This window comes from Dendrobates tinctorius, unplaced genomic scaffold, assembly GCF_039654945.1.
Source record: "Dendrobates tinctorius isolate UK_male_01 unplaced genomic scaffold, ASM3965494v1 ptg000326l, whole genome shotgun sequence".
In the NCBI taxonomy this organism is placed as follows: domain Eukaryota; kingdom Metazoa; phylum Chordata; class Amphibia; order Anura; family Dendrobatidae; genus Dendrobates; species Dendrobates tinctorius.
The window spans coordinates 7,914,475-7,942,018 of record NW_027361993.1 but is presented as its reverse complement, the minus strand read 5'-3'; the positions used below and the strand labels follow the sequence as shown (position 1 = coordinate 7,942,018).

Below are 27,544 nucleotides of genomic sequence, written 5' to 3'. Positions count from 1 at the left end.
CACTGCTGTACGGTGTGTGTATGTAAAATTGTCAAGCTCCGTGTATTTGTATACGGACTGACACACGCTGTCTCTGTCTATTTTTGACCATTATCAAACAGCAGATATACGAAACTGTTTGAAAAACGGACACAACTCTAAGGTGTAGGTGTGGAAAAATGAAAAAACTCCTCATTTTTTTTTCCAGAGTCACACACAGGTAGCTTCTATTTGTCCGTGCTAGAAGGCGGTACACGGTAGTGTGTGAGGAGCGTACACCGCTGTATGGTGTGTGTGTGTAAAATTGTCAAGCTCCGTGTATTTGTATACAGACTGACACACGCTGTCTCTGTCTAGTTTTTACCGTAATCAAACAGCAGATATACGGAACTGTTTGAAAAACGGACACGACTCTAAGGTGTAGGTCTGGAAAAACAGACAAACTCCTCATTTTTTTTTCCAGAGTCACACACAGGTAGCTTATATTTGTCCGTGCTAGAAGGCGGCACACGGTAGTGTGTGAGGAGCGTACAACACTGTACGGTGTGTATGTAAAATTGTCAAGCTCCGTGAATTTGCATACAGACTGACACATGCTGTCTCTGTCTAGTTTTTACCATAATCAAACAGCAGATTTACGAAACTGTATGAAAAATGGACATGACTCTAAGGTATAGGTGTGGAAAAACGGACAAACTCCTCATTTTTTTTTCCAGAGTCACACACAGGTAGCTTCTATTTGTCTGTGTTAGAAGGCGTTACACGGTTGTGCGTGAGGAGTGTACACTGCTGTACGGTGTGTGTATGTAAAATTGTCAAGCTCCGTGTATTTGTATACGGACTGACACACGCTGTCTCTGTCTATTTTTGACCATTATCAAACAGCAGATATACGAAACTGTTTGAAAAACGGACACAACTCTAAGGTGTAGGTGTGGAAAAATGAAAAAACTCCTCATTTTTTTTTTCCAGAGTCACACACAGGTAGCTTCTATTTGTCCGTGCTAGAAGGCGGTACACGGTAGTGTGTGAGGAGCGTACACCGCTGTATGGTGTGTGTGTGTAAAATTGTCAAGCTCCGTGTATTTGTATACAGACTGACACACGCTGTCTCTGTCTAGTTTTTACCGTAATCAAACAGCAGATATACGAAACTGTTTGAAAAACGGACACAACTCTAAGGTGTAGGTCTGGAAAAACAGAAAAACTCCTCGTTTTTTTTTTCCAGAGTCACACACAGGTAGCTTCTATTAGTCCGTGATACCAGCCGGAATACAAGGTAGTGTGTGAGGAGCGTACAACACTGTACGGTGTGTGTATGTAAAATTGTCAAGCTCCGTGTATTTGTATATGGACTGACACACGCTGTCTCTGTCTAGTTTTGACTGTAATCAAACAGCAGATATACGAAACTGTTTGAAAAACGGACACAACTCTAAGGTGTAGGTCTGGAAAAACGGACAAACTCCTCGGCTTTTTCTTCCAGAGTCACACCCAGATAGCTTCTATTTGTCCGTGATACCAGCCGGAATACACAGTAGTGTGTGAGGAGCGTACACCGCTAGACGGTGTCTGTTTGGAAAATTGTCAAGCTCCGTGTATTTGTAAACAGACTGACACACGCTGTCTCTGTCTAGTTTTGACTGTAATTAAACAGCAGATATACGAAACTGTTTGAAAAATGGACACGACTCTAAGGTGTTGGTCTGGAAAAACGGACAAACTCCTCGGCTTTTTCTTCCAGAGTCACACCCAGATAAGCTTCCACTTGTCCGTGATAGTGTCCGTGATACCAGCCGGAATACACAGTAGTGTGTGAGGAGCGTACACTGCTAGATGATGTGTGAAAAAATGAACGCTCAGTAACTCACCAGGACAAAATAATAAAATTTGGAGTGCTTTGAAAAAAGCAGTTTGAACAGCAGTGTGCACACAGCAATGCAGGTAGCCTTAAAAGGAAGCCTAATCACCACCAGCGCTGCTGCACACAATAAAAATCCTCCCCTTTCACTGCACACAAACTGTACAGTGAAAAGCGCTATCAGCAGAAGTAGTTTTTTGTTTCTTCTTCCCTGCCTAACGCTCTCCCTGTTCAGAATCAGCAGCAGCACCTCTCCCAATTGTAAGATCGGCAGAAGTAAGATGGCAGTCAGCGTTCACAGCCTTTCATACCCCCTGTGACGTCACACAAAGCCAGCGAATCACTTCAATGCCCTTCTCTAAGATGGTGCTGGCCGATGCCTATGTCATCGGGTTGCCCGCAGTGTGCTTCCTCCATCATTGGCTGAAAAAAGGCGCTGGAAGCATCATTTGAAACATGACTTTGGCGCTCGGGTCGCCGACATCATGGCCGACCTCACGCTACCGTCGGGTTTCGTTTCTTGAAACCCGACTTTGGCGAAAGTCAGCGATTATTGAAATTGACAGACCTGTTTCGCTCAACTCTACTTAAATAGTATTTTTATCTCTAAAATGTATCAGTCATTTCAGAACAAGGACATTTAGTTGTGATAACAAATCCTGATGTATAGTACAAACTATGGAAACGTTGGGTTCAAAGAGCTGATGGCTGAGGGCAGCACACAACTAAAGATAAACAAATCAGTTTGAGTCACATCAAGTTTCAGAAGAAATTCTGATCTGCCACCATTTTTCTTAATTCTTTTTAGAGCTAGGAAGGAGTTTAAAAAAATATTATTCTTTCTCACCCCTCACTTGTCCTGGTGCTGCAGGTCCCTGCCTCATACTCAACTCGCTCTCTTCCTACTTTTGGCTTTGTCCTTCTCTTCTGTCTTCACTCTTTAGCACCTCTTGAATGAAGATTGCAGAGAAAATGGAAGCGGGCGAGCCAGCAATGAGCTTCAGCACCAGGTCACAGAAGAAGTGAATATAATATTTTTTAACCAATCCATTTACGATGCTCAGGGTATTAGGGGGACCTCAGGGCATGATAAACATTTTTGCCAGCAATTCAACTAAATCAAATTTCCCGGTCTAATTTGAGTAAATCTGGGGAATTGAATTCTATACACACGAACACCTACACAAACCGATGCAGTGTGTATATGTACAGAGTATTGTATATATCACAGCACTGATGTCTCTTGATGGTGTCAGAAAGTGGCATCTTGACATCCTCTTCTTCTGCCACTCCAAGCATATCGTCTTTCTCCAACGATTAACTCTGCATAATGTAGCCAAACTAGGTTAATTTTTGTTCAGTTATTTTCGCTTCCAGTGACAGTTTTGGCTTGACTTGGTTCAAGACGTCTCCATTGGTGATCCTCCCTGTCTATGACATCAAGCACCAAAGTACTAATGCGTCAATTTTCTTCCTGTCAGCCATCTTCAGTGTCCAGGTCTTGCATCCTTATGTTGCGATTGAAAAGACAACTACATTCATCAATCTGCATTCAGTAGCGAGGGTGATGTCTATGCTCTTCCCGACCTTGTTCAAGAGAACATTGCATCCCATCCAAGTGCTATGCATCGTTTCACTTCAGGTGTGCAGTCGCCATCACAGATGATCTTGGAGCCAAGGAATGTGTAATTGAATAAAAATATCTATATTAAAATATCGATAACTATATGTAATAGAAGAAGGGGATAATTTGCTAGTCGAAACCTTAATAATCTTACTAATATCACTTGCACTCCTTCATCTCCTTCTTTCAATTGTGCCCTTTGGAATCCACGGTCTGTATGCAACAAGCTTCCTTTCCTACACAATTACTTTCTGAAAAACTCTCTGAATTTGTTGGCCCTCACGGAAACCTGGATTCAGGATTCTGACACTGTCTCTCCTGCTGCCATTTCCCATGGTGGCTTACAATTCTCCCATTCCCCGAGACCGACAAATAGACCTGGTGGTGGAGTCGGCATACTCCTGTCCCCACAATGCACTTTCCAGGTCATCCCCTCAGTTCCATCACTCTCATTCCCTTCTTTTGAAGTCCACACCATCAGGCTCTTTCGTCCCCTCTCCCTCAGAGTAGCGGTCATATACCGGCCCCCAGGCTCACCCACCCACTTCCTGGACCATTTCTCTGCCTGGCTGCCGCACTTCATGTCCTCAGAACTACCAACCCTTATCCTGGGAGACTTCAACATCCCCATTAACAGCCCCACTTCCACATCTGCATCCCAGCTTCTATCACCAACCACTTCTCTAGGCTTCTCTCAGCTCTCAACCTCTGAAACACACAAAGACGGTAACACCCTGGACCTGGTTTTCGCCCGGCTCTGCTCAATCTCCTACCTAGATAACTCACCGCTTCCCCTCTCTGACCACAACATTCTCTCCTTTACACTCACAAATCCTCGCTCACCCCAGCACCCTCCTACCTACCATTCAGTCAGAAATCTACAAGCCATTAACCCTCATACACTTTCAGACTCCCTACACTCATCATTGTCCCCAATCTCTTCTTTGTCCTGTCCTGATCTGGCTGTACATCACTTCAATGACACTCTTAGAAGCACCCTTGACCAAGTAGCTCCCCTCACCCTCAGAACCTCCAAACACAGAGTGAAACAGCCCTGGCTCACATCGCAAACCCGATTTCTCCAGCGATGCTCTAGGTGTGCTGAACGCTTATGGAGGAAAACACACACACCAGAAGACTTCATACACTTCAAATTTATGTTAAGGACATATAACTCTGCCCTTCACCTCGCCAAACAGACCTACTTCACCACCCTGATCTCCTCACTATCCAACAACCCCAAGAAACTTTTTGACACCTTTCACTCCCTCCTCAGGCCAAAAGCACAAGCCCCTATCACAGACATTTGCGCTGATGACCTGGCCTCCCACTTTATAGAGAAAATAGACAATATCCGTCAGGAAATCCGCTCCCAATCACCAAGTTCAGTGACTCCCATCCCTCCCTGCATTTCCCCTGGCTCACTCTCCACATTTGCTCCCATCACAGAAGAAGAAGTCTCCAGGCTCCTCTCCTCTTCTCGTCCAACTACATGCACAACCGACCCCATTCCCTCACATCTCCTCCAGTCTCTCTCCCCAGTCGTCACAACTCACCTAACTACAATCTTTAATCTCTCCCTCTCCTCTGGCATTTTCCCCTCCTCCTTCAAACACTCTATCATTACTCCATTACTAAAGAAACCCACCCTTGACCCATCCTGCACAAACAACTACAGACCAGTCTCCAATCTCCCCTTCATCTCTAAACTCTTGGAGCGCCTGATATACTCACGCCTTACCCGTTACCTCTCCACTCACTCCCTCCTAGACCCTTCACAGTCCGGTTTCCGCCCCCTACATTCGACAGAAACTGCACTCATCAAAGTGACCAATGACCTTCTGACAGCAAAACGTAATGGTGACCATTCTCTGCTCATTCTTCTCGACCTTTCTGCAGCTTTCGACACTGTTGACCATCCTCTCCTACTCTCTAGGCTCCAGTCACTAGGCATTAAGGACACTGCTCTTTCCTGGTTCTCCTCCTATCTTTCCGACCGCTCCTTCAGTGTTCTGTTTTCTGGCTCCACTTCATCTCCTCTTCCTCTCACTGTTGGGGTACCTCAGGGCTCAGTCCTTGGCCCCCTTCTCTTCTCTCTCTATACAGCCCCAATTGGACAGACCATCAGCAGATTTGGCTTTCAGTACCATCTTTATGCTGATGACACACAACTGTACACATCATCCCCTGACCTTACCTCCACTGTACTACAGAACGCCACTGACTGTCTGTCTGCAGTCTCCAACATCATGTCTGCTCTCTATCTGAAACTCAACCTCTCCAAAACTGAACTTCTTCTGCTCCCACCATCTACTAACCTCCCTAAATCTGACATTTCCCTCTCTGTGGGTGGCACCATAATAACACCCCGACAGCAGGTGCGCTGTCTGGGTGTTATGTTCGACTCCGATCTCTCCTTCACCTCCCATATACAATCTCTTGCCCGCTCATGCCGCTTACACCTAAAGAACATCTCTAGAATCCGCCCTTTTCTCACCATGGAAACAACAAAAGCTCTCACTGTCGCCCTGATCCACTCCCGCCTAGACTACTGTAATGCTCTATTAATTGGCCTCCCTCTCACTCGACTCTCCCCTCTCCAGTCTATCCTTAATGCAGCAGCCAGGGTTGTCCATCTGGCTAATCGTTTCTCAGACGCGTCCGCTCTTCGCCAGTCGTTACACTGGCTGCCAATTCATTACAGGGTACAATTCAAAGTACTTGTTCTCACCCACAAAGCTCTCCACAGTGCGGCACCCCCTTACATCTCCTCCCTCATTTCTGTCTATCGGCCTAACCGACCGCTGCGCTCTGCAAATGACTTTCGACTAACCTCTGCCCTAATCCGTACCTCCCACTCCCGACTCCAAGACTTCTCCCGTGCTGCGCCAATCCTCTGGAATGCTCTACCCCAAAATATTAGGACCATCCACAATTTGCATAGTTTTAGGCGCTCGCTCAAAACACATTTGTTCAGAGCGGCCTATCACATTCAGTAATCAAAGTCATGTTTGTGTGTGTGTGTAGCCCATTCACTATCTCCATCTAACCCCCACCCCCTGAAGATGGCTGGACCGTCATTGTAAATACATCATTGTAAATACAAACCTGTGCTTTGTATCCCCCCCACCTCATTGTAGATTGTAAGCTCCACGAGCAGGGTCGTCTTATTTCGCTTTAATTATTGTATTGTTAACGTTGTTACTTATGACTGTTGTGTTTGAAACTGTTCAACTGTAAAGCGCTGCGGAATATGTTGGCGCTATATAAATAAAGATTATTATTATTATTATTATTATTAGTTGCTGAGGGTCCGACTGCTGTCACCCCTTCAGCGAACCCAAGAATGGGACTCTGGAACACCAAAAATGGGGTCTGCAGAGGCCTGTATTGTAAAAAACTCATGCTCAATCTCCATTCCATTCATTGTCTGTGGGATTGCAGTAGAAAAACAAGTACAGTGATATGCTATATACAGCAGTCCCATAGACAATGAATGAAACAGAGGTCAAACATGTGAACTTCTGGTCCAATCAAGACAAAGCTTTGCAAAGTTTGATTTTTGGGGTTCCCATTCTCAAAGGTTCTAATGCATTGCACCATCAGCTATGATTAAGTTATCTAAAGGATGGGGATAAATTGTTATTTTAAGAAGTACTGTTTAAAGCTCCTGAATCCCAATGCAAAATGTATAAGAATACCTCACCTACCATGTGCTATTGATATTATTGACGGCATTCATCCTCTTCGATATCCCAGGTCAAGTTACTGGCTTTATAGCTTTGCCTTAGTGCAAATCATGCAAGCATTGGTGCTCACAAAGTGATTAGTCCATGGGTACAAGCATAGGGGCTACACAGTCCCAAATAGTCCCCTGCCTCATATATAGAGATCAGTACTCCGCTGTACATGTTGTGCTATAGATGGGGGTCAGTAACAGCTTTTGCATTTGGGCTTCTGATCCCATGTAGGACAATAATAGGATCTGACAGGATGAAACCTTCCATGCTTCATGCTTTCTCCTGGAGAAAGAATCACTAGACAGATTGTAGAGAGAATACTTTGTTGGAGGGAAATTGTGTCCGAATTAGAAAAATCTACTGTCTGGACATTTGTATGGAGGGAACACCCTTTATGATCCGCTCCACCATCATTACTTTGTATCAGAGAGTCGATCAATGTTTAATATCAAATTAGTCAAAGCATTATCCCCCTAGTCACAACATCGGGGGCCTGTCTGTCCACACTCATGTATGTAAACATGTTCACAAGCGAATGCAAGACGTAATGAATTAGTGTCAGCGTTCCGCTGCTTGCCTCCACATTAATTACCCGACATACTAGCATACCGCCTCACCGTGCAAGGAAGAGATTAAAGCGCGTCAGGGTAAGGAAATCCTATTGGGGGTCCAACAACCATGAGCGGGTGAGGGGCACAGAATACTTCATGGTGAATAAGCAGATAAAAAAGAGGAGGGCTACACTGAAAAATAGAAACTTATATTGAATATATCCTAGCCTGTTATTCACATGTTTAGCATTTTCTATCTTTCTATCTATCTATCTATCTATCTATCTATCTATCTATCTATCTATCTATCAATCAATCTATCAATCTATCTATCCATTATCTATCTATCCGTCTATCTATTATCTATCTATTATCATCTGTCTATTATATATCCAATAGCTATCTATTATTTATCTATGTATCTTTGTATATATTTAACTATCATCTATCCATCTATCTATCTATCCCATATCTATCTATCTATCTATCTATCCATCCATCTATACCATATCTATCTATCTATCTATCTATTATCTATCTATCTATCTATCTATCTATCTATCTATTATCTATCTATCTATCTATCTATCTATTATCTACACTCACTGGCCACTTTATTAGGTACACCATGCTAGTAACGGGTTGGACCCCCTTTTGCCTTCAGAACTGCCTCAATTCTTCGTGGCAGAGATTCAACAAGGTGCTGGGAGCATTCCTCAGAGATTTTGGACCATATTGACATGATGGCATCACACAGTTGGCGCAGATTTGTCGGCTGCACATCCCTGATGCGAATCTCCCGTTCCACCACATCCCAAAGATGCTCTATTGGATTGAGATCTGGTGACTGAGGAGGCCATTTGAGTACAGTAAACTCATTGTCATGTTCAAGAAACCAATCTGAGATGATTCGAGCTTTATGACATGGCGCATTATCCTGCTGAAAGTAGCCATCAGATGTTGGGTACATTGTGGTCATAAAGGGATGGACATGGTCAGCAACAATACTCAGGTAGGCTGTGGCGTTGCAACGATGCTCAATTGGTACCAAGGGGCCCAAAGAGTGCCCAGAAAAAATTCCCCACACCATGACACCACCACCACCAGCCTGAACCGTTGATACAAGGCAGGATGGATCCATGCTTTCATGTTGTTTACGCCAAATTCGGACCCAACCATCCGAATGTCGCAGCAGAAATCGAGACTCATCAGACCAGGCAACGTTTTTCCAATCTTCTACTGTCCAATTTCGATGAGCTTGTGCAAATTGTAGCCTCAGTTTCCTGTTCTTAGCTGAGAGGAGTGGTACCCAGTGTGGTCTTCTGCTGCTGTAGCCCATCTGCCTCAAAGTTCGACGCACTGTGCATTCAGAGATGCTCTTCTGCCTACCTTGGTTGTAACGGGTGGCAATTTGAGTCACTGTTGCCTTTCTATCAGCTCGAACCAGTCTGCCCATTCTCCTCTGACCTCTGGCATCAACATGGCATTTCCGGCCACAGAACTGCCGCTCACTGGATTTTTTTTCTTTTTCGGACCATTCTCTGTAAACCCTAGAGATGGTTGTGCGTGAAAATCCCAGTAGATCAGCAGTTTCTGAAATACTCAGACCAGCCCTTCTGGCACCAACAATCATGCCACGTTCAAAGGCACTCAAATCACCTTTCTTCCCCATACTGATGCTCGGTTTGAACTGCAGGAGATTGTCTTGACCATGTCTACATGCCTAAATGCACTGAGTTGCCGCCATGTGATTGGCTGATTAGAAATTAAGTCTTAACACACAGTTGGACAGGTGTACCTAATAAAGTGGCCAGTGAGTGTATATATCTATCTATTATCTATCTCATATCTATCTATCTATCTATCTATCTATCTATTATTATCTACCCATCCTTCTGCTTTTTAATGGATTGTGGAAATCTTTTCCAATCTGCTGGTGGGACGTGACTGTGTAATTCTTTTTGCAGGATGACATTTCTTTGTTATATTGCTCCATACAATCAGCTGTAGCTGCTAAAGCAGCAAAACAAAAGCAGAAATCCTGGGATTGTGCGGCTGTCTCATCTCAGTAGCGCTCATGTGTGTAATAGCTTCATCACCAATAAAAATCCTCTACACATTATAAAGAGGCTGAGGATGATTTAATTCCAGGGTCGCTCAGAGCACTGTACTGCAATGGCTGTTGTGGAATTTCATTCTCTCACACACTGGGACCTGTAGTTCCTCAGACAGAAACAAGCCACATGTCTCCAGTTTGCTGCAAAACTGTGGTGGTCTATTAATAATTTTGGGGTACCCACTTTTGATCCCCCAATGTTTCCTAAGGACTACATTGTAATAGATTTTCCCTTTACGCTCTCTCTTAGCAATGAACAATGTTTTATGCATAAAGAGGTGAACAGTTTGCTAGTATCTTTCCTTACAACCACACTAAATTTTTTAATTGGAATCAACACATGGGTCATTTTAACGCTGGAGAATAGCCCCAATGGCTCTTAAAGGGGAGAATCATTTATATATCTCATTAAATATAATGTCCCTTATCCGAAAATGTAATTTGCATAAGCTTAAAGGGAATGTCTTGCATCTAAAATCCAACCAGTTGGACTCAGCATTCTGTGCTAATTAATTTCTTAATGTAGTATAAGTAGTCAGAGCTCCATTTTTATGCAGTACCAAACTGTGAAATAACCACTAGGGAGAGCTTACATTCAAAAATGTAGGACAGTGTGCTCCCTCTAGTGGTGGCTATGAGTAGCTTGACTTTCATCAGTAGATTTGGAGCATGCCAATAGTCTTTCTATCATCAAAACTAATCATAGAGATAAAGGATACAAATAATGGCCCCCATATGCATTAGAATAAAGTCAGCCAAAACAGTTGATATCAAAGAGTTTAATATGTATGCCCCCCCAACCTTCTCAGATAGACAATGTTCAGAGGGTTTGCGGGATAGACAGTTCCGGTCTATTGGATTTGCAATAGGTGATTCTTTTGTTCTCCGGGAGTCTTTTTCATAGCCTTCCTGCTCATGGGGAGTCAACAGCCAAGAACCATACATGCAATGTCTATGAAGATCTTAAAGGGCAATTCCAAAAAAATAAAGTCATTCCCTAAAAATAACAGAGATGTTAAAAATCAAATGATACATTGTTTTAGGAGACGACTTTGTAATATATTGTGGAGGATTGTAGCTTATATGGTGTCCCAGTGTAGAAAGAGTGGTGGGGTAGGACAGGGCTCCTGTTGTGTCCAGTTACATGTAAAAACAGATCTGATCTGAGATTTGTAAGGTGGAGGGGAACATGACTGTTCTGCCTGGACACGGATAGAGAATAGATACTTGGGATTTTTGGAGTATTTTTAGGCATAGTGTTCCTCTACACAGAATCAGTATTCCGCTGAGGACTCTTTATATTATAATTATAGAAAATGAGTTTTACTACAGCTGAGCATCCTAGTACTTGAGAAAAGAAATCCTTCTCTGGCTCACACAGAAATATTACAGGTAAATGTTAATTGAGCATTTCCCTTGAATTTAAGTCGTTGACCTTACATAGATTTTTAAAGACAAATCCTGTTCCTGCTGTCACTTCCAATACCAGGAACCTAATGACAAAACCAAATCAAATGGAATAGAAAACTTTCAGCTAACATCTTCTTTACGGATGGCCAGATGTAGCAGAGTCAGATACACTCTGTAGACAAAAGTATTGGGACTCCTCCACATTACACCACATTTCCTGACCTCCAAGTCTACTTCTATAGACATTAACATGGTGTTGGCTCCCCCTTTACACTATAACAGCTTCCGCTCTTCTGGGAAGGTTTTCTGCAAGTTTTTGGATGTGTCTGTGGGAATTTTTGCCCCTTCATCCAGAAGAGCTTTAATGAAGTCAGAAACTAATGTTTAGGAGAGGCTGGGCTCACAATCTAGAATCACCAACCATGTCTTTATGGACCCTGTGCACTGGGCTCAGTCATGGGGAGCAGAGAAGGGTCTTCCCAAAACTGTTCCCACAAAGCTGTAAGCTACATTTGTCCAAAGTGTCTTGTGCAGAAAAAATTAAGAGTTCACTTCATTGAAACTAAGGTTCCGAGGCCGACCCCTGAAATACAACCCTATAGCATTATCCGTCCAGCACCAAACTTTACAGCTGGTACAATGCAGTCAGACGGGTAACATTCTCCTGGCATTCACCAAAGACAGACTTGTTCATCAGATGGCAGGTAGAAGAGTGTGATCTGTCACTGCACAGAACATGTTTCTTGTAAGTCCAGTGGTGGCATCTTTAAACCACTACATCCAATGTTTGGCATTATACTTGGTAATGTAAGGTTTCCATGCAGATATTCAGCCATGGAAACCGATGTCATGAAGCTCCTGATGGGGCCAAAATATATGTTATTATAATACCAGAGGAGGTGTGGACGCTGCAGGTATAGAGACAGCAGAGTGTTGGTGACTTTTATGCTCTTTCTCCTCAGCACTCCATGACCCCTCTCTGTGACTTTGTGTGGTCTATACAGCCCCAAAACAGTATGATGTCCCAACAGCCCTCCCACGCGTACAGTATGATACCCCATAGAGTCAAAAATACAGTAGAATACCCAACAGCACCCGAACAATGCATGATGACCTTACAGCTCCCCACACATAGTATGATGGTTTCAACAGCTCCCCACACATGGTGTGACAATCCTCACAGACACTCCTATACACAGTATGTTCCCCCTTACAGTCCCCTCGCACACACCCACATACACTCTCCTCCACACTATATGATGGCCACCACATGGTATGTGTCATGTGGACCCGTCCTGTGTGACATGACCAGCAGGCCGGTAACTGAAACAACAAGACACGGCACATGAAACTGTCCTGTGTGACACGGCCCGTAGGCCGATAACTAAAACAACAAGACATGAGGGAAGGGGAAACAGTTGCAATGGTGGGCCCTGCGATAGGGAACGGGGACCTGGGAGACCTCCTGCACTCCCCTGGGTCAGTGTCCCTCACACTCCTAACGTTCCCTAGGCCAGTTCCGCACCAGGCGCCGATCAGGATACCTGTCACCCTAGCACACCCTACACCTATCCCTTGCTAGGGAGCAGGGTGATGCAGGCACTAGCCCCACCGCTGTACTAATACACACCAGGGAAAAATACAAACAGGGAAACACCCCTTAGCTTTGCTCTGTTGCTCTTGCTTCCAGCAACAGAGTCCACCACCCGAATGCAGCTTTCCTCCTGAATAGCTGCCACCAAGCTCTGTCAGAGCTGCAAGGAAATCCCCTCTGACTCCTTCCACAACAGGGCTCTGATAGAGCTGGCAGGACCTCTCTCTAGATCCTTCCTCCACAAAGGATGGTTGAAATGAACACTATCACCAATACCAGTGAGAGCACATGACACACCTTTATAGTTAGGTCAGAGGAATCACACCTGTCAGTGATTCCCGTGTAATAATGCTAACCACCACTGGGGCAAACTAGAACAAAAGATACCACTGTGTAATAATCCTAATGGCCTCCGGTGGCAAAACCAAACTTAAGCACACAGCTTAAGGAAAAAAAAAGGTTACATGTGCTTTTAACTGTCATGATCCAGCATGGATCATGACAGTATGATTGTCCTCAGTGGCCACTTATATACGGGATAATCCACCACAGCCCCACACAAAGTATAATGGGCTCCAAAGGCCCATGCTGTAGATAGAATAATGCCCTCACATGGTATGATGGCCCACACACCCCATCACACATGGTATAATGGTCCTCACAGCCCCCTTATATCCAGGATGATCCACCACAGCCCAACATATTTTATGATGCCCCCACATAGTATGATGGCCAATACAGCGCCTCACACATGGTATGATAGACCTCACACCCCCTTATAAACAGGATGCTCCACCACAGCTCCACACATTTTATGATGGCCACCACAACGCCCCAACACATGGTATGATAGTCCTGATAGCCCTCTTATACACAGGATGCTCCACCACAGCTCCACACATATTATGATGCCCCCACATAGTATGATGGCCAACACAGCCCCTCACATGGTATAATGGTCCTCACAGCCCCCTTACATACAGAATAATCCGCCACAGCCCCACAGATATTATAATGGCCTCCACTTTCTCCAAAATGATATGATGCTCCCACAAATTCTCTCCTTAAGTGACTGACAAAAAATAATAATCACCTCGCTCCTGTTCACCTGACACTCTGCTCCTCTCTTTGTTGTGTGCAGCGTAGCTCAGCACAGCAGATGTGATGTTATAACATCATCCTATTGGCTCTCTAGGTCTCACAGGCTGAATGGTGGAAGAAGAATCTGGTGGCTACCTCCTCCACCATTATATTCACTGTTGTCTGCCTCCTGAGGATGCAGATAGCGGTGAAATCAGGACAATGAGAGAGAGAGGACGGCTGCATGGTGCGACATTATGGTGTGACCTATGGGTCACTATTTTCAGCTGCCTTGGTCTACACTTTGCTTCTTAAGACCTGACCTAGACAAATAGAAGACCCCCATTCAAAACCTTTTAGGGTTCCAGATCTTTAAAGTAATCATTTCGGACATACCCTGTGGATATTCTGTAATTGAAATTTATGGCTATACCATTTTAACAATAAGATGTAAGGATTTCAAGCAGCGCCTTCCAATCGGCTACATCGTGTTTAGAATTTACAATAAGTTTCTGCTTTTGGGTTTGGTCTTTATCCGTAGGAAGAGAGATATAAATAATTTGGAGTGTAATATTAGTCTGTTCCTTCCAAAGTGCTGCATCCCTAATAGACTGTAGCCTCAGACTATGACATAACTCACGGTGAAGCCCAAACACCCATCAATAGTGCGGCGGCTCATTTCATTGTCCTTAGAGCATGGAATCTTCATTATTTGTATTCTTGATAAAAGGCAGAATATTCAGCGGATCAGCACCAGTCCATTTAATGGAGAAAAATGATTTATCTAATCACTATTGGTGGTCGTCCTCTGCTTACTTGGGATATAAAGAGTCTCCATACTGATGGGACAGACACTGCTTGACATATGAGAACTGTATTTAGCTGTTTTTACTGTTTTCCTGAACATGTCTAGTACACTGAAATTTAAAAGGATTGTCCAGTTTTGATAACCCTTTTTATCATAAGGGTTTTCTCATCTAAGGCAGATCATGAGGTGTCGGCATGCTGTAATCACCAGCAATTAGTTGTCAATAAGTGTTAATTTCCCTGCAGCACCACCACAGGAGGAATGAAGCATGACACAGTTCTCAATTTAAAGGGTATTCTCAAGTTTTCTCTTGAACAGTACAGAGGAATGCAATCTCCTTACAGTTTCCTTATTTCTTGGTTTCTTGCAGGGGGGTTCTCTTACTTTAATCACAGTTCTGGTAAATAGAGCTGTAATAGTTGTAGAACTATAGAGCTCAGCACAAGTTGCTCAGCTGGTGAATTATAACTGCATCTCTTCAGAAGATGAGCGTAAGAGGATGGAGGTCAGCAGCTAATTGCTGTATGGAAATCAATACACAGGACAGAGTTGACTGGGATGTTAAGAGTTAACCCCTCTTCTGGAATATATCTACTGTTTGTCATGCCGGTGTCTCGCGCAGGTGGGAAGCACTGCCCTACTCACTACATACACTCACCATGTGCACCGCTTTGCTCCTAGCAGTGTCTGAGCTACTTAGTGCTCTAGCTCTGCTATATCTCCTGGTGCTGGAGAGCCTCGTCCTGACGATAGGGAGGTGCTTCCGGACCTTCCAGGAACTTGTAGCCCATGGTGGTTTCTGCAGTGATTAGCTTCCCTGGCCTATCCCTTGCCAGCAGGTGGTATATTAGGCAGCTACTCCCTCAACAAGTTGCCTGAGCTTAGCTTCTGTTGCAGGTAGTAACTTGGGCTCTGACCAGGTATTGTTTTGCTCCATTTATCCTGTTGCCCACCCAGCTTGTCTTCCTATTCTGTCTGTTCTCTCCACTTCTGACCACAGCTATGTATCTTGAATCTGTGCTTCCTGCTCTGACCTTGGACCGCCTGACTACACTTCTGTCTTTGCTCTCATGTGTTCCACATTCCTGCCTAGACCTGTGGGCCAGGTGCTGCAGATCTGGGGACTGCTCTGGAGTGTCACCTGGTGACTACCTATAGCCCAAGCCTATCCAAGGCTATATTAAAAATAGGAAGTCACTTAGTCACGCATCTCCAGGGTAAGCCTGGCCAGTGTCGCAGGAGGAGGAAGATCTGGCTAGTCCCGTGTTTGAGACTCTTAAATGAGGCTCCACTGACTTTATTTGCATATTCGTATTTCCCAGGGAGCAATGCACCTAGGATTTCACTGTGATTGTGCGCCTTTGCCGGCTGCTGCAGTGCTTTCTTTGACTGGTCTCCCTGAGGTCAGTGATTGTTTCGTGATGTGGGTCTACATCCATTAGCATCACACTGTACTCTTCATGGAAACCTGCTACACACTATGAAAGATAAAAGCTGTCACTGCAGGAGAATGGCATCAGATAGAAGAAGAGAGTCAATTGCAAACTTGCTTATTTTCATGCTAACTAATTAATTAAAGCAATTTAAGAATGCCATTGTAAATCAAAGATGTTATAATGTATAGCAATGGCAAAGTCTCCAGAGTGGAAGATGCTTTTAACCTAGGTGATATTGAGGTTTTAAGGTCCACAGACATCCCAGAACTGCACAGTATATACACTATGCACATAAATTGGAGTATCTTTCTATCTATCTAGAAAAAGAAAATTGAAAGCAGCACTAGCAAACAATGCAGTAACAGGGGAGCCAAACCAACCTTCCAGACATAGACCAATCCTCCAAATAATTTTAAAAAATGAAGACAGCACACCATTTAGGATACAATCAGAAAATGTGATTTAATAGCTTGAAAAAGGTTGTCATTTGAACATTACTGACCCCCAATGGGCTAGCAAATTGCTATTACTTTTGTAATTTTTAAAATGTAAAAATGACATATATATTGCCTAAAATACAAAGGAAATGTGGCAACTTTAACTGTATACCTTTTAGAGATTATTTCCTCTTCAACTTGCGTAACTGTTCACAATAACAGTAAATTTGACCAGGAGTGCCCAACTTTTACATGTCACTGTATCTGTCTGAAATATAACAATAACAGCAGCTATCTATCTATCTATCTATCTATCTATCTATCCATTATCTATCTATCTATCTATCTATCTATCTACAGTCATGGCCAAAAGTATTGACACCCCTGCAATTCTGTCAGATAATACTCAGTTTCTTCCTGAAAATGATTGCATACACAAATTCTTTGGTATTATTATCTTCAATTAATTTGTCTTAAATGAAAAAAGACAAAAAGAATTGTCCTAAAGCCAAATTGGATATAATTCCACACCAAACATAACAAAGAGGGTGGACAAAAGTATTGGCACTGTTCGAAAAATCATGTGATGCTTCTCTAATTTGTGTAATTAACAGCACCTGTAACTTACCTATGGCACCGAACAGGTGTTGGCAATAACTAAATCACACTTGCAGCCAGTTGACATGGATTAAAGTTGACTCAACCTCTGTCCTGTGTCCTTGTGTGTACCACATTGAGCATGGAGAAAAGAAAGAAGACCAAAGAACTGTCTGAGGACTTGAGAAACCAAATTGTGAGGAAGCATGAGCAATCTCAAGGCTACAAGTCCATCTCCAAAGACCTGAATGTTCCTGTGTCTACCGTGTGCAGTGTCATCAAGAAGTTTAAAGCCCATGGCACTGTGGCTAACCTCCCTAGATGTGGACGGAAAAGAAAAACTGACAAGAGATTTCAACGCAAGATTGTGCGGATGTTGGATAAAGAACCTCCACTAACATCCAAACAAGTTCAAGCTGCCCTGCAGTCCGAGGGTACAACGGTGTCAACCCGTGCTATCCGTCGGCGTCTGAATGAAAAGTGACTGTATGGTAGGAGACCCAGGAAGACTCCACTTCTTACCCCGAGACATAAAAAAGCCAGGCTGGAGTTTGCCAAAACTTACCTGAAAAAGCCTAAAACATTTTGGAAGAATGTTCTCTGGTCAGATGAGACAAAAGTAGAGCTTTTAGGGCAAAACCATCAACATAGAGTTTACAGGAGAAAAAAGAGGCATTCAAAGAAAAGTACACGGTCCCTACAGTCAAACATGGCGGAGGTTCCCTGATGTTTTGGGGTTGCTTTGCTGCCTCTGGCACTGTACTGCTTTACCGTGTGCATGTCATTATGAAGTCAGAAGACTACCAACAAATTTTGCAGCATAATTTAGGGCCCAGTGTGAGAAAGCTGGGTCTCCCTCAGAGGTCATGGGTCTTCCAGCAGGACAATAACCCAAAACACACTTCAAAAAGCACTAGAAAATAGTTTGAGAGAAAGCACTGGAGACTTCTAAGGTGGCCAGCAATGAGTCCAGACCTGAATCCCATAGAACACCTGTGGAGAAATCTAAAAATGGCAGTTTGGAGAAGGCACCCTTCAAATATCGGGGACCTGGAGTAGTTTGCCAAAGAAGAATGGTCTAAAATTCCAGCAGAGCATTGTAAGAAACTCATTGATGGTTACTGGAAGCAGTTGGTCGCAGTTATTTTGGCTAAAGGTTGTGCAACCAAGTATTAGGCTGAGGGTGCCAATACTTTTGTCCGGCCCATTTTTGGAGTTTTGTGTAAAATGATCAATGTTTTGCTTTTTGCTTCATTCTCTTTTGTGTTTTTTCATTTAAGACAAATTAAATTAAGATAATAATACCAAAGAATTTGTGTTTGCAATCATTTTCAGGAAGAAACTGAATATTATCTGACAGAATTGCAGGGGTGTCAATACTTTTGGCCATGACTGTATCTATCATCTATCAATTATCTATCTGTCTAATATCTATCTATTTGTCATCTATCTAGCATCTATCTATCTTTTTTTCTCATTGAATAGAAGACTATAAAGAGTCTGCTGGAATCTGCTTCCTATAAACCTGTTAGTTACAAAGCAATAGTTACTCCTATGGTTTATTGTCTCCACGTGGCTATTGAACAGCAAGTCATAAAATTAAGAACCTGTGAATGTTGCACTAAAGATTAAAATAATGGCAAAACAATTAAAACTGTTTGTCTCCTTAGTCTCTTCTTACTATTCCTTTAAATCACCTGCACAAAGATGTTGGACTGGATGCCCTAGCATAAAAAAGTGTTTAGTAGTTTTATGACAGGGATATGATTACTCTGACAATTTTGAGAATTGATAAACTAACATGACTTAAAGCTGTGCTTCATTGAAAAAGTGTGTAATTCTGAGAAATCTTCATAAAATGTAATTGGTGGTGAGTGACTAGCTTGGCCCTTGCAAAAATTTCGCACATTGGTCGTCGGGGGTGCAGACAATTTCAGAAAAAGCAAGCTGGTCAAATGTAAATATATTTCATGAGATGATGAACGTAGACAGGTATTTATATATCGTAAAAGCGAAAGACAGCAAAATGTGCTGGAGTGGATTATCAAAATCATAATGATCTAGATGTGTTGGTAAACACAACCAAGATTCCAGCACATGAATGGACAGTGCAGAACACACTGCATATTAAATGTAACAACTGACGAAAAGCAGTGAAAAAATTCTAATATCGCATGGTAGAGTGCAGAATAGGTTTTATTGAAAGGTGAAAAAAGCAGAACATGGCTAAAAAGTGACATTGGCAGGAAAAGAGAGGCCGGGTGACAATGGCTGCTCCAAATTAATAATCATGGAAATACATCAACATTGTGAAGTGCCTCAATATCTAGACATAGGTAGTGTTTGCCCATGGACGTAACCATGAAATACAGGGAAAAAGTCCCTAAATAAATTAATAACAGGCAAAAGCGTACAGATAGTAATCAGGAGAACACTTACACAGTGAAGGAGCAGCAAATGGGACCACAGCCGTACCCCAACGCGCGTTTCGGCGATTGTGCCTTCCTCAGGAGGAAGGCACAATCGCCGAAACGCGCGTTGGGGTACGGCTGTGGTCCCATTTGCTGCTCCTTCACTGTGTAAGTGTTCTCCTGATTACTATCTGTACGCTTTTGCCTGTTATTAATTTATTTAGGGACTTTTTCCCTGTATTTCATGGTTACGTCCATGGGCAAACACTACCTATGTCTAGATATTGAGGCACTTCACAATGTTGATGTATTTCCATGATTATTAATTTGGAGCAGCTATTGTCACCCGGCCTCTCTTTTCTTGCCAATGTCACTTTTTAGCCATGTTCTGCTTTTTTCACCTTTCAATAAAACCTATTCTGCACTCTACCATGCGATATTAGAATTTTTTCACTGCTTTTCGTCAGTTGTTACAGGTATTTATATATGTAGATTGGTAATACAATAAATTGGGTTGCTAAGTAGAGGCCAAAAAATGTCTTCCGGTTGAGGTGCCACCTGCAGGTCATTGTGTCTTTCTGCAGGTTTATGAAAATGAATGTTTAAACTGTATTCAGTGATAAAATTGTGAATGTGTGGTTTGTTTGGCTGTTTTCTTGCTGAAGGGAGCAAGTTTACCTTTCAAATAGTGTATCATGTGTGGGGCAAAATAATCAGCGAAAAAGCAGTGCATATTTACAAATGTGTGGGTATTGCGCTTTAGGGTACTGTGGTGCCACCTGCAGGTCATTTTTCCTTACTGCAGGTTTATGAAAATTAATGTTTAAACTGTATTTTGTGAATAAATCGTGGATGTGTGGTTTGTTTGGCTCTTTTCTTGCTAAAGGGGCAAGTTTACCTTTCAAATGGTGTATCGTTTGTGTGTGTGGGTGCAGTATGAACGGGGATACAAATAAAATCACCAAAAACAGTGTTTAGAAATAATAGAATAGATACCAATTGACATCACATTGATTGCGGGGCCAGGACGCATAGTTGTACCAAACTACTTTATTTGCAGATATTATACTTTTTGAGGTAGTTATCAGAAAATTGTCTATTGCTTAAACCTGGCTTTTGTGCTAGATGTATTTTTTTAAATATTGTCAATATTTTATTTTTTCTATACCACAATTTTTATTCAAATTAGAAAGAGAAATCATGCAAACTTTGACACTGGCCACCGGGGCTTTCTTAGACTTCAACTTCCTGTTGTTTCAGGAAATAACACGTGTACATAGCCACAATAATCAGACTCTGACCCTATATTTTGCAATGAGGTATCTAAACAGCTGTGCCATCGCCTACTGTGATTAGTGGATGATGTGCATAGAGGTTTGACCTGTCCCTGTAATCCTAACTCTGATGATAAGGAGTCTAGTGAAAACTCTTCCTGAAAGTGAAAGTCAATGTGAAAACAAGATTTCTAATATCATTTTTTTTTTTTTTTTTTACTAAGGAGTGTAATATAAAAAAATTGCAAAAATAAAATCTTGCAACACAAAACCCTGATTCAAACAATAGGTTATTTTCTGAGGACAGATTACCATTAAATCATTTTGAGATTTAGTTATATTGTCACCGGGGGTAAGGACTATGCTGAAGTTTACATTGCTCTATGTCAAACTTTGTTTTTGATGGGGCTATCTACTCATGTGCATTGATTTATATATGTGTCACAACAGAGCCAAATAACTGATGTTATCATATAACTGTGGGAAATTAATATACTGTATATCTCCTTTTTCAATGTGTGCATGAGCACAGGCATAGTTTCCTACGAGTATGGACATGTGTCTGTGTATTTGCGTCTGTGTCTTTTCCAATGTGTATGTATTTTTTTATATATGCATGAGCACATGTGCATTTTCCTATATGTATATGAGCATGAATGTTTATTTTCCTGTGTATGATTGCATGTGTCCGTGTGCATTTTCTTGTGTATGATTCTATGTGTATGTGTGTATTTTCCTGTGTATGCATGTATTTTTCTATGTGTATATCTTTCTGTGTATTTTCCTATATTTGTATGAACACATGTATTTTCCTGTGTGCGTATTTTCCTATGTGTATGAGAATGTGTGGGTAGGTATATATTCCTATGTGTGTATTTTTCTTTGTGGACAAGAGACAAGGTTGAAAATAGCGGCACTCACTGGTTGCTTAAACCAGCAACTTTATTGGAGTAACATGTGCGAGATGTGTATAAAATACACTATTCAAGTATTTTCCTTTGTGGTTGAGAATCTGTGCATATTTTCACATGAGGTTAAGATAAAACTCTTTTGCCACAATGATCAAATGCATGTGTGGAAAAGAACATCTCGCCAACCATTAAGCATGGAGGTGGATCAATCATGCTTTGGGGTTGTATTGCAGCCAATGGCAGGATGAACACATTTGTATGAGATGCATAGGTAGCAGTTTCACTTTGTCCTTGGTGCCACAGGGGCCCAAAAACCCCTCTGCTACATAGGACCAAGATTAGTCTTGGTCCAGATTTTGAATAGGTTAAAAGTTTTAAGTTGCACCTTTAATTGGGATTCATTACATTTGGACTTTATAAAACAAATGTAAAGCATCTCCCTGATTTATAAATCTATCATACAAACTTTCTCTTTGGCGTTTTTTATCTTTATCATTAGTTAATGCACTATCTGGCACTATTATTTTTGCATAGTATGGCACTATTCGCATTCACTTCTTGTCTCTATTGTGTAATATTTTTTATCATGTCATTGCATACATTCCAGCTTATGACACTGGGCATTATTCTCCCTTTACTTCTCCAAGCCTACAAATTTTCCCTAAAGGGTCCCCTTGGTCCAGTCTCACATTTACCAAGAATTTCTATAATATTTCAGTGGGTTGACAGAAATTACAAACTCAGCTCTTTTGCCTTTGACAAGCATAGCACTGCTATGCCTATGTTGCAATTGCTTTTGACTAGTTATGTTTGTGGAAAATAGATGTAGTCGCCTTGCCAGACTGATCGGCTTAATTGCTGTAAATACAGACATTTCCCATCCTACAATTTTCCATCATTTTCTCAATAGTTTGGAAAAATAAAATGATGAATGGCAACAACAGCAGGTGTCCATGCTCTATCCTGTGTCTGTGACCTGTGCCTCCTGGAATAACAGAGCATTATTATTATTATTATTATTATTGCTTTATTATTAGTAGTAATTTTTATTATTATTATTATTATTATTATTATTTCTTATTATATTTTGTAATATGCGGAGTGACCTGGAAAGTTCAGCTTGTATTTAAACTTCAAAAGTTTTCAGAACACTCATATTATTACAAAATGTTAGATAAGGGAATTATCCTGAATTATCCAAAGCATGCGGATCGATAGATTTGATGCTTTAAACAATAACAACTTTAAATCAATAGTTTCCGAATATAAATGTATTATTTGCTGTTGATGTGACCAGTAGGTGACAGTTAAAAAAAAAAAAAGATAAAAAAAAGATTCTGATAAAAGTCGTGGAGGCAGAGACGCCCACCATGCTGCGCAGGAGTGAATGCTGCCCTAGGTCACAACCGGCGGTTCTCACTGTTCTCACTGTAACCTCTGGTGATGTCACCGCACGCAGCGTGAGAACTTTATAGCTACATTAAATCAGGGTATCATTTTTGATGAGCGATTCATGTCCTTTTTTCCCCCAATGATGGTGAGGAAAAGAAGGATCGGCTGTGTTGAATGTCAACATAACCAATCATTTGTTATCAAGCGACTGATTGGGACAATGTCCTCAAAAATAGGAGCACAGAAAATAAATGGGAAATATTTAAATCAGTTTTACACACCCACTGCGAGCTAGCCGTACCGTACAGAAATAAAAGGGCTAGGAACAGGAGAACACCAATGTGGCTAAATAAGGATGTAAAAAGGGCAATAAATAACAAGAACAAGGCACTTAGGAAGCTAAAACAAGAAGGCAATGAAGAAGCATTAAAAAGTTATAGAGAAAAAAATAAAATGTGTAAAAAACAAATACATTTAGCAAAGTGGAAACTGAGAGACTCCTTGCTAAGGAAAGTAAAACAAACCCCAAACTATTCTTTAATTATATAAACAGTAAAATGATTAAAATTGATGGTGTCGGCCCTTTAAAGAACAATGAGGGTGAAATCATAGCGAGCGATGTGGGAAAAGCAAATGTTTTACATACTTTTTTCTCAACAGTGTTCACACAGGAAAAGGATTTGCCAGGGGAAATGCAGAGTGATAATGTAAACTCCCCATTAAGTATTACCTGCCTAACCCAGGAAGAAGTGCAGAACCGCCTTAGTAAGATTAAAATTGATAAATCACCAGGCCCTGATGGCATTCACCCTCAGGTATTAAGGGAGTTAAGTAATGTGATAGACAGACCTCTATTCCTTATATTTACAGACTCTATAAAAACAGGGTCTGTTCCTTTTGATTGGCGGCAAGCAAATGTGGTACCAATATTCAAAAAGGGGTGTAAAAGGGAACCTGGAAACTATAGGCCGGTAAGCTTAACATCTGTTGTGGGTAAACTTTTTGAAGGGTTTCTAAGGGATACCATTATGGAATATCTCAATGTTAATAAATGTTTAACTCCATATCAACATGGATTTATGAAGGATCGCTCCTGTCAAACTAACCTGATCAGCTTCTATGAGGATGTAAACTCTCAAATGGACCAAGGAGAATCATTGGATGTCATTTATCTCGACTTCTCTAAAGCATTTGACACTGTCCCACATAAAAGATTGGTAAGTAAGATGAGAAAGTTTGGGCTAGGGGAAAATGTGTGTAGATGGGTAGGTAGCTGGCTTAGTGATAGAAAACAAAGAGTGGTTGGTTATTAATGGTGCATACTCAGATTGGGCCAGGGTTACTAGTGGGGGACCACAGGGTTCTGTATTGGGCCCCCTACTATTTAATATATTTATTAATGATCTAGTGGATGGCTTACACAGTAAAATATCAGTATTTGCAGATGATACAAAACTATGTAAGGTAGTTAACACAAAGGAGGACAGTTTGCAACTGCAGACAGATTTGAGTAAATTGGAGAATTGGGCTGAAAAATGGCAAATGAGGTTTAACACAGATAAGTGTAAGGTTATGCACATGGGAAGGAGAAACAGATGCTACAATTACTTACTAAATGGGAAACTGCTGGGGAAATCAGACATGGAAAAAGACTTAGGCATCTTAGTCAATAAGAAGCTAAATTGGAGTGCCCAGTGTCAGGCAGCTGCCACCAAAGCAAATAGGGTCATGGGATGCATTAGAAGAGGTCTGGGGACACGAGATGAAAACATAATTCTCCCTCTGTACAAATCACTCGTCAGACCACACTTGGAGTATTGTGTGCAATTTTGGACGCCGGTGCTCAAGAAAGACATTACTGAACTTGAAAGAGTTCAAAGGCGGGCTACTAAAATGATAAATGGAGTTGGTTCACTACAATACCCAGAAAGGTTATCAAAATTAGGTCTATTTACTCTAGAAAAGAGAAGACTTAGGGGAGACCTAATATATATGTACAAGTATATCAGAGGGCAATACAGAGATCTCTCCAATGAACTGTTTGTGCCAAGGACTGTGACAAGAACAAGGGGGCATTCTTTTCGTTTGGAGGAAAGACAATTTCTTCACCAGCATAGAAGAGGGTTCTTCACGGTAAGAGCAGTGAGGCTCTGGAATTCTATTCCTGAGGAAGTGGTGATGGCCAACTCACTGAATGAATGTAAGAAAGGAATGGATGCTTTTCTTGTGAGTAACAGTATAGATGGTTACGAATAACAGAATATTATAGGTAGATGGTTGACCCAGCTTAGGGGAAGGAATTTTTTTCCCTATGGAGAAAATTGGCCTTTACTCTGTGGGTTTTTTGCCTTCCCCAGGATCAACAATGCAGAACAGCTGCACTAAAAATAGGCTGAACTAGATGGACATAAGGTCTTCCTTCAGCCTTCAAAACTATGTTACTATGTTCAAAACTATGATTGGTGCCTACCAGTGACTTACTTTAGTTAAAAGGAGTCTGTCAGCAGGGTTTTGCTGTTTTGCTTTGTGATTCCAGCGATGTTTCACTTGCAAGGCTGTATGTTCCAATTTCATAAAAATCAGTGTTTTATCAGCAGGAAATTATCGCTAGAGGACTATGTGTCTCGGGCCTCCTAGTCAACTGCTCTGTATAACCTCACCCCACCACTGATTTGCAGCCTTCTGCTTATGTAACACAGAAAGTAGCCAATCAGTGGTGTGGGCGGATAGTATCAAAATGACAGCAAGCAGCCCCGCAATTGACACATCACTGGTTCTCAGATTATATAGCAAAACCCCGCTGACAGATTCCTTTTTTCCTACTGAGAATACAGTGTTGTGCATGGCGAGATCAATGTATCACGTGCATGATCCCTGCCATCATGGGTGTCTCATGGCAGTCTGTTCCTACATCTCGCCTGTGATCTTAGAGTAAAGTGGTGATTTTTTTTCTAGCGAGCGCACTTTGTTCTTGTAGTCAGGATCTCGACCATTAGTAATCATTCTTGCCATACATCATCCTGAAAAGCAACTTCTTAGCTTTCGAGAAATTCCTCCTCCTTACAGACCACATATGAATATTCACACTGATTTGCATCTCATTTCGAGCTGATCAAGGGAAAAAGTTAGATGTCAGCACATTGTTCACTTTGTCCTCGGTCTGAATAAATACAGTCTGGCACGCGGAGCTACGCCGAACATCAAACAGTGAGGAATAAATAAACCGTTGTTTTCTGTATTGTGGCGGAAAATGTCAGCGCTTTTCTGTTTACTCTGTGCCGAGCGTATGATTCATTTGTTAATGTGTGTAAAGCTTTTGCGTTTTCACATTTAAGGCTTTTGCCAAGTGACTGCACAGACGGCTCAACATATGATATTGTGCTTCAAATTAAGACTTCAATCTGAAACTCCTCTCAGAAGAGATGGAGGCAGGCTACTTGTTATTTAAGGTGATCTTGTTCTTGTTAAAGGGGTTGATCTTGATGTAACAACAGTGTCACCCCTGTATCTCGGCCGTGTCTGGTATTGCAATCTCCAATCAGGTGACTATGCGCTGCAATACCAGACACAAACCTTTAGCAGGTGTGGCACTGTTCCTAAAACAAAGTGGATCATATCTCCTTATCCTAAATATACCAACACTTTAATATAAGAGGTTTAACCCTATCTCAGCCATTTATGATGGTGAATCAGGAATAACAGCATCCGAGTGTTGGGCACAGATGGCTGATAGTACACAAGAAGCTCAGTAGTGAGTCTTCTGTAACTGCCATAGAGATGGATAATTACAGAAACCGCGTAGCCCACCCAGATATTCCATTTTCATTTCAGCTCTTTTGGCATGTTTATATTTATCTTCTTTGTTTTTTTCACATTTCCCCTTTTTCGATCTTCTTATCCATTTTTCTTCTTCGTTTTGATCCTCTTTTCTTTCACTTCTTTATGCACTTTCTTCTTGTTATATATGTATATATATGTATATACATAGATATAATTTATTATGTATATTATTGTTATCATTATATTATTATTTATTATATTTATTATTCCCACTTCTGTCTGCCTTCGTCTTCTTTCACTTGTGTACCTTTCGCATTTTCCTTTTGACTCTTCCCACTTTTTAATTTCATTATTTTTTTTAGGGTAGGTGCCCATAGGACTTATTTTCTCTAAAAATGCAGTGGATTTGTCCCACATTTTACCTTTTGCATTGACAAAGGTGGCACCATTGATGAAATACGCCGCACAAACTGATATATTGCCAGTTTGGATTCTGCACCATCAGTCAATTTCTGCTGTGGATTTACTTTGCAGCGTGAAGAT

The 27,544-nt window shown here is 41.7% G+C and overlaps 1 protein-coding gene across 5 annotated transcripts in view; it reads left to right on the top strand.

Annotated features, from left to right (window-relative positions):
- The window catches only part of CAMTA1 (calmodulin binding transcription activator 1), a 2,204,257-nt gene that overhangs the window by 965,658 nt on the left and 1,211,055 nt on the right, over positions 1-27,544 (top strand). The gene's annotated exons all lie outside the window — the stretch shown is intronic.